The sequence below is a fragment of the Mustela nivalis genome (assembly GCF_964662115.1).
Source record: "Mustela nivalis genome assembly, contig: HAP1_SCAFFOLD_1724, whole genome shotgun sequence".
Taxonomy (NCBI): Eukaryota; Metazoa; Chordata; class Mammalia; order Carnivora; family Mustelidae; genus Mustela; species Mustela nivalis.
The window spans coordinates 1-7,964 of record NW_028134940.1 but is presented as its reverse complement, the minus strand read 5'-3'; the positions used below and the strand labels follow the sequence as shown (position 1 = coordinate 7,964).

At 33.4% G+C, this 7,964-nt stretch overlaps 1 long non-coding RNA gene across 1 annotated transcript; it reads right to left on the bottom strand.

The window, feature by feature from the left end:
• Positions 1–1,244: 1,244 nt before the first annotated feature.
• On the bottom strand, positions 1,245–6,829 carry LOC309858015. Its single transcript, XR_014308010.1, has 3 exons — positions 6,768–6,829; positions 5,894–5,973; positions 1,245–1,284 (listed from the first exon to the last, which is right to left on the bottom strand). It is a non-coding gene; the product is annotated as an uncharacterized lncRNA (long non-coding RNA).
• Positions 6,830–7,964: the final 1,135 nt, after the last annotated feature.

The window sequence follows — 7,964 nt, the reverse complement described above, 5'->3', positions numbered from 1 at the left end:
ATGCAGCCATCAAAAGAAATGAAATCTTGCCATTTGCGACAACATGGATGGAACTGGAGCGTATCATGCTTAGCAAAATAAGTCTAGCAGAGAAAGACAACTATCATATGATCTCCCTGATATGAGGAAGTGGTGATGCAACAGGGAGGCTTAAGTGGATAGGAGAAGAATAAATGAAACAGGATGGGATTGGGAGGGAGACAAACCATAAGTGACTCTTAATCTCACAAAACAAACTGAGGGTTGCTGGGGTTGGGGGTTTGGGAGAAGGGGGTGGGATTATGGACATTGGGGAGGGTATGTGCTTTGGTGAGTGCTGTGAAGTGTGTAAACCTGGTGATTCACAGACCTATACCCCTGTGGATAAAAATATATGTTTATAAAAAATAAAAAGTTAAAAAAAAAAGAATTTAAAATTGTAAGAATTTAAAATTGAAACTTGATCGTAGGATTTATCTTATAGAATAACATCAAGTTAAGGCAGTTATTATTAGTTCTGAAGTATTTGTGATTCTGAATTCTTGGCCTCATTAGTAAATTTATTTTTAAATTCTCCCATGGAGTGGTGATTGGCCTTCAGTCTTTCATTGATGTACATCATTGGGTCAAATGAGATGTGTGTGCCCAGAACTATATATATAATCTTCTTTGTATTTCACTGGAGATGGCATTTCTGAGTTTTGTTCAATTGAATTTGGACAGATGTTTTAATAGTCACTTCTAGAGTTGGCCCTGGAGAATATCTTTCTTTTTTTCTCTTCCCAATTCTCTGAAAAACCCTGGCTAATTCACATTATCACAGTGATATCACAATTCAAGTTTATCCAAACACTATAGCTGCCAAATAGAAGGAAGCTACTCAGAATGTAATACTATTGTGAATGATTGTGAAAGAAAACATTATCATAATTAAGCTACCAGGTTTCAATGTATTTTATTGTTGCTTAGAAAATCCTAGCATACCCAGACTTTACAGAGATTTGATGATCCTAAGAGGAGCTGAACTCATGGACCAAAATAACTATGCACATAAAAAGTACAATCACTTACCTAAAAAAGATGATGTGGTTAACTTTATATGGCAATCCAAGTGTTATTGGAACAGAAATTTAAAAAATAGCTTAGGGGCGCCTAGGTGGTGCAGTGGATTAAGCCACTGCCTTCAGCTCAGGTCATGATCTCAGGGTCCTGGGATCAAGTCCTGCATCAGGCTCTCTGCTCTGCAGGGAGTCAGCTCCCCCCCCCTCTCTCTCTGCCTGCCCTCCGTCTACTTGTGATCTCTCTCTGTCAAATAAATAAAGAAAGAAAATCTTAAAAAAAAAAAGAATGACTGTACTTTTAAAAAATAGCTTAAAAGGGCGCCTGGGTGGCTCAGTGGGTTAAGCCGCTGCCTTCGGTTCAGGTCATGATCTCAGGGTCCTGGGATCAAGCCCCACATCGGGCTTTCTGCTCAGCAGGTAGCCTGCTTCCCTTCCTCTCTCTCTGCCTGCCTCTCTGCCTATTTGTGATCTCTCACTGTCAAATAAATAAATAAATTATTTTTAAAAATAGCTTAAAAGTATATGAAAAATAATGATATACATATACAAAGAAAAGATACTATACTGTGAATATAAATTAAGTGAAAATTGTTGAAATAAAGAATACGATAAATGGAGACTAAGATGAATATAGCTGTAAAATGAATAAATGAGTTGGGAAAAACAAAGAAACAAACAAATTAATGACTTCTGCCCAAATGCAGCAGAAGAGAAAAAAAAATAAAGTAAATATTTAAATAAGTACTGAGATAAATTTTGGAGAATTAAAGAAAAAGATACCAGACTTAAAATGATGCCAAACATGAGAAATCAGAAACAAAACAAAACAAAAACCACACACACACAAAACCACTCATATACTTTATGGTGAGTTTTAAGAATATCAAAAACAGAGAAGAGCACAAATGATGCCCAAGAGAAGAACAGATCACCTAAAATGTACAAGAATAATACTGACAGCAGAATTCTCAATAGTAATAGCATATAAAGGAGACAGCTGGGTGTTTGTAGAGATGGCAAAGATATTTGAAACTAGATATTATACATCAAGCCAAATTATTGATTAAATTTGAGAGCACAGTAAAAATACAATGAAGCATGTTAGGTCTTAGAACATTTATCACACAGAGACACACATTTTAGAACACTTCCTTGGAGGACAGCTCAATTTAGAGAGAGAAAACAGAATTATGTACTCAAAGGCACATTTTGAAGGAAGGATTGAATAGAGTCTGCACTGCAAATATTCTTTAATCGTATGTTCTGAATTTCCTAAATTTTAGAAGTATTTGTTCAAATATTTATCTTTAAATAAACCCTAGGAGACTTTTTCTTGGATTCTGGAAAATCAGTCCATTTGGATACAAATCTTTTTGTCACTGATGGAAATTTTGATAGCCCTTAACTGTGGAATGCCTAATGTATTGTTACAGCAATTGTGATTTGCCAATACATGGGTGATGTGTGTGTGTTGTGTGTGTTTATTTTTATTTTTGATGGTTTTACTCTTCTATGAGATTTTTAAGTAGACATAATTTTAATAAATTATGATTTGTTGAAATTTATCTGAGGTTATATATAATAAAATGAAATTTGTGTGAACTAAAGAAGAGCGTCTCCATTTTTTTGTTTTAAGAGTAGACTGGTCTTTAAAAATTGTCCAAAGAAGTACATTATATTCATTATTAAATTTGATAATATACAATAAAGTATTTATGGTCATATGGAACCATATCACATTCTACTATTAATTCATATTAATAATTACCATAAGAGGAAAAAGGGATATTTTTCAAAATGAAAATAAGCGTATTTTTCAGAATATGATATAGTGTTATTCACTGAACAGAGGGAACAAATGTCAAGGTTTAACACAGTTTACAGAATGTTTTAACATAAATTGAAATATAATCTGACCAAATTTCACAGTTTTAAGTAAAATGGTAGCACTTTATATCCTTGAAAAGTGGTAAGTGACCCAAAGCATTGATTAGAAAAACAAATTTAACACTACACTAGTCTGAGATGGTTAAGTGATGGTACAACTTGCCATTGTGTATCATAAAATGGTATTTTTTTTTTGGTCTTGTCATTATATTTTATTTTAGCCATTCTGGTAAGTGTGTAGTGATATCTCAGTGTCATTTTAATTGCATTTCCTTGATGTCTAATTATGTCAAAATATATTATTTTGATGTTTAATGTTCTGAGCTTTCGCAGTTCAAGACCATGAAGCCACTTAGGAAAAATACAGTTGCAGATGCACTCATAGACCAACTCTTATTTAGAAATAAGAAGAAACATTACTACCCATTCCAAAATAAATTGACTTGTTATGCACTAGGGATTTTATAAATTACCTGACACAACTTATATAGTAAGATGAAATGGGACAGGCGGCTTCTTGCAGCTATATACAACATCATTTTAATTTCAATTTTCAGTATAATTTTTCCAAGCTATACACAGAATATATATTTAATGTAAATTGTGAACATTTTAACTCTGTATATGGAAATTAATCAATTTTAAGTTTATAACAATCAAAATTAACAGAAGTTTATTTTAAGTTACTTAGCTTTCTCTGCATTGCAAGACAGAATAATCAAGAATTGGTAAGAAAAAAATAATCTCTGTAAAATACCGGGGGTGCATCATAATGTGTTCGGTAACCGATCAAACTCACAATTTGGATTGAATGTCAAGTGATTTTTCAAATCTGGAACTCATTGTCAATTTTTTTTTCTTCATTGTGTCTTAATAAATTACTGTGTTCATTTGCATGGAAGTGAAGAAAAATGCATGACATTTCATCTCAACACTAACACTTTTAACTGGCAACTCTGAATGTACTTTACAGCAGTGTAACAAAGTAAAGATCAATGATGTTTCATGAAATATTTGTTATAATTCTCAAGGAGATAGGGAGTTTGTGCAAAAATGCAAATCACTTTGCGACTAAACACATTGTTTATTTCAGCTAGTTTTAAGAAAATATGCTAAGACTCTCTCAAAAAAGGAAGCAATGATTTAGGTTTTTCCTTCAAACTCCTTATCTAATCCTGAACCAACAGCACATAGTTCAAAGAGCAACTAATTTGAGCAGCTCCAATTTACACGTTTCCTAACAATGCTTAATTTAGTGGAATTTCTGTCCAATTATGTTAATTTGATGTAGTGAAAGACAAACATTCAAAAAGATCATCCTTAATTTATATAGATTGCCAAACTCTGCATTTTCTGAATGACGCCCAGGAACGTATTTTCAAAAACAAACAAACAATGCCAGAACCACTATTAGGTCATCTCTAGGCAGAAAGTGACTCAGAGGCTACATTACTCTCTCCCTGAAAGTATACTGTAGGCACTGAAACTACTACCCTGAGTCTGTGCTATCAAATTCCTTAAGTTAGAAAGTTTTAAAACCCATCTGTGTGGGAGTATTTCATTTACAGATAGAGATTTGGTTGTTTATACATTTTCATACTTGATTTTTTTTTAAAGATTTTATTTATTTATCAGAGGGAGAGAGGGGGAGAGAGTGAGCACAGGCAGTCAGAATGGCAGGCAGAGGCAGAGGGAGGAGCAGGCTCCCCGCCGGGCAAGGAGCCGGATGCGGGACTCGATCCCAGGACACCGGGATCATGACCTGAGCTGAAGGCAGCTGCTTAACCAACTGAGCCACCCAGGCGTCCCTCATATTTGATTTTTAGGGTGTAATAACTATGTTTTAAAATTCATGGTGGTTTTGAATACTGTTGGATAATTGTGCTAAAATGGTATATCCATTCCTTCTAGGAAACAGAAATTATAGAAAGGTAGTGCTTTTCAGATCTAACATCTTTGAGTCATTGCAGTTTCAGTATAAATGCAGTAGGAAAAGTGACATTCATATTTATGATATTTTCTATAAATTAATTAGAATGTACTGGAGGCCTGATATAAAGTGGGATGCCTAAACTTCAATAAGATCTTGTTTTCAATTCCAAATAAATTTTATTTTTTATTTTTTTTATAATGTCCCTCAATTTCAGATAAGCACCCCTCTAAGGTCCACTCCATTTTTTTTGAGATTTTATTTATTTTATTTGACAGATAGAGATCACAAGTAGGCAGAGAGGCAGGCAGAGAAGAGGGAAGAGGAAGCAGGCTCCCTGCTAGGCAGATAGTCCGATGCGGGGCTCGATCCAGGACCCTGGGATCATGACCTGAGCCGAAGGCAGAGGCTTTAACCCACTGAGCCACCCAGGCGCCCCCAAAATAAATTTTAAATTGAATTATGCACGTCTAAGTTCAGAGACAATAAACATCAACCAACACAATTAATAAGTTCTATTTCTTGAAATTTCTGGAACATTGATAGTCTCATCTCCTGGGAAAACAACAGCTAAAATTTTTGGTCATGGATTCTTGCTAAAATATCACTTTCCCAAAGAAAATTAATGTTATGAATTTTCATTGATTGTTATTGATCATGAAGAATATAACAACCACGATAAAAAGAGTAGGAAAAACATGATATCTCTTCTGTAAGGGCATGTGGAAAGTAGGAAATGCTAATAAAAATAACTACCATTATTTCCTAAGTTAACATAATATAACGGAACACAAATATTTTATAACAATATTTTCTAGGCTCATTCTGATAACTCTTTTCTACATTCAAATTTAAAGGTTGAGGCATGTGATATATATTACACAAAAGACATCCCAAGGAATTCGTTAAAAAAAAAACTCTTAATAAAGGACAAATCCAAAGGAATTTTTTTCTAATTTAATTAACAAATTATGAATCGACTTACCTATTTCATCACAGTGTATCAGGCACCAATAATATTTTTTAATCGTCATACCTGATGCAATAGTTACCATCTTTCAGACATACTGATCAGGAACAAGCAAATAAACAGGAGCACCATAGCTTAAGATCTACCTGCATAACTATAGGACTAATTCAGACAATCTCTTCACCACAACATAGCAATGAATAGAAATCATACATGCTCTGTAATGGACATACAGATGAGATAGAAGGGATGGGTGTTAATATATGCAGAATCTTTATTAATTACATTGTAAAACATAATATGGAAAAACAGAATACAATTTTAGAAATACCCAGGTCACCATCATTGTTTTATTTTTATATGTGTAGGTAAGGAGTTTAATAAACAATCCATGACTATTCAACTTCTTATATTTTGAAAATTTTAGCAAAAGTAACAAACCTAGCAACTAGAAAATTGTATCTATCTGCAAAATACAGCTTTGCCAGTATAGTAGAGGAAAAGCAAAACAAAATAAGTAAGAAAAGTTTAACATTTCACAAGAGTTTTACTTTTATTTATTTATTTATTATTTTTTATTTTTCATTTATTATTTACTTCTATTTTCTACTTTATTTTAATGAAAATGTCATGACCATAACATAAGAGCAGAATTAAACCAACATGAGAAATTATTTTTTCATAGGTTAAAATAAACTAGCTTGATGATTAATTCAAAAATTATATTACAAACTTCGGTGTTCTTGCAGTAAGTATCACTGCATAAACAAATGAGTCAGGAGTCATAAACTAATGATGATTCTAAATGTTATTTAGAGAGACATTCTGTTCTTAATATATTTCAAATATTCTACACAAGGCAAAGTGGATCCAAGTAATCTGTAGGCAAAATAATATTTTAGAGAAGTATATATTTCCAACAGTATTTATAAAATATTACCTTTATGTAAGGCATCATCCTGGACTTTGTGGAAAACACACAAAGGAGTAAGAAGTGGCCCTTCAAGAAACATATACAATATCAAGGTTTAACATGAAGCAGCATGACTTCTCTAAGTAAAAAAACATTGTACCAACTGACTTTACTGAAACTTTATATTTATTGCTCTCGTTTTAGGTCATAGTGTCCTTCTGCATGCAGGCTGCTAGAACGGACATGATATAGACTGAATAGCTTATAAAGAACAGGAATTTATTTCTCACAGTTCTAGAACTGAGAAGTTCAAGATTAAGGAATGGGCAGATCCAGGGAGAGCCCACTTCCTCATAGATGGCTATCTTCTCACTGTAAACGTACATGATGAATGAATCAAGAGAACTCTCTGGGGTCTCCTTTAAAAGGACTGTAATCCCACTTATGACCTAATCACCTCCCTAAGGCCCCTATGTTTTAATACTACCACTTCCAGAGTTAGATTTCATAATATGATTTTGGGAGACATAAACATTCACACCATAGTATATATAAACAAAAAAAGACACAAAAACAACAAACAACAAAAATTATTTTAACTACCAATTATTTTCAACTACATAAAATTTTGTTTCTATATAATATTAAATAACTCATTTGAGTGATTCACTTATATCCAATGCATCTGAGTGCAATTAAATTTGCTTACCCAACATATCCAGCAGCATATTTCTGCAGAATATCCCATTCCCCACCTTACGGGATTTACCACAATTAGAAGACAGGGGATAGAGGATAGATAGATAGATGTATATGTAAACACACTTGTACATACACATATGCATATTTTTTTCTGTTAATGATACTCATGCAAATAAATTTTAAGCTCAAGGAAACCTGTCTTGTGTGTTACTTAATATCCAGTTTTTAGTCAACATCCAAAAACAAATAATCCAATAAAAACATGGATAGAAGACATGAACAATTGTTTCCCCAAAGAACACATTCAAATGTTCAGTAGATAACATGAAAAGATGTCCATCATCATGTATCATCAGGAAATTGCAAAGCAAAACTAGAAAGACATACCACCTCACACCTGTCAGAATGGCTAAAATCAACACTACAAGAAACAAAAGGTGTTGGAGAGGATGTGAAAAAGTAACACTTGTGGGGGCTGCCTGGGAGGCTCAGTGGGTTAAGCCTCTGCCTTCAGCTCAGTTC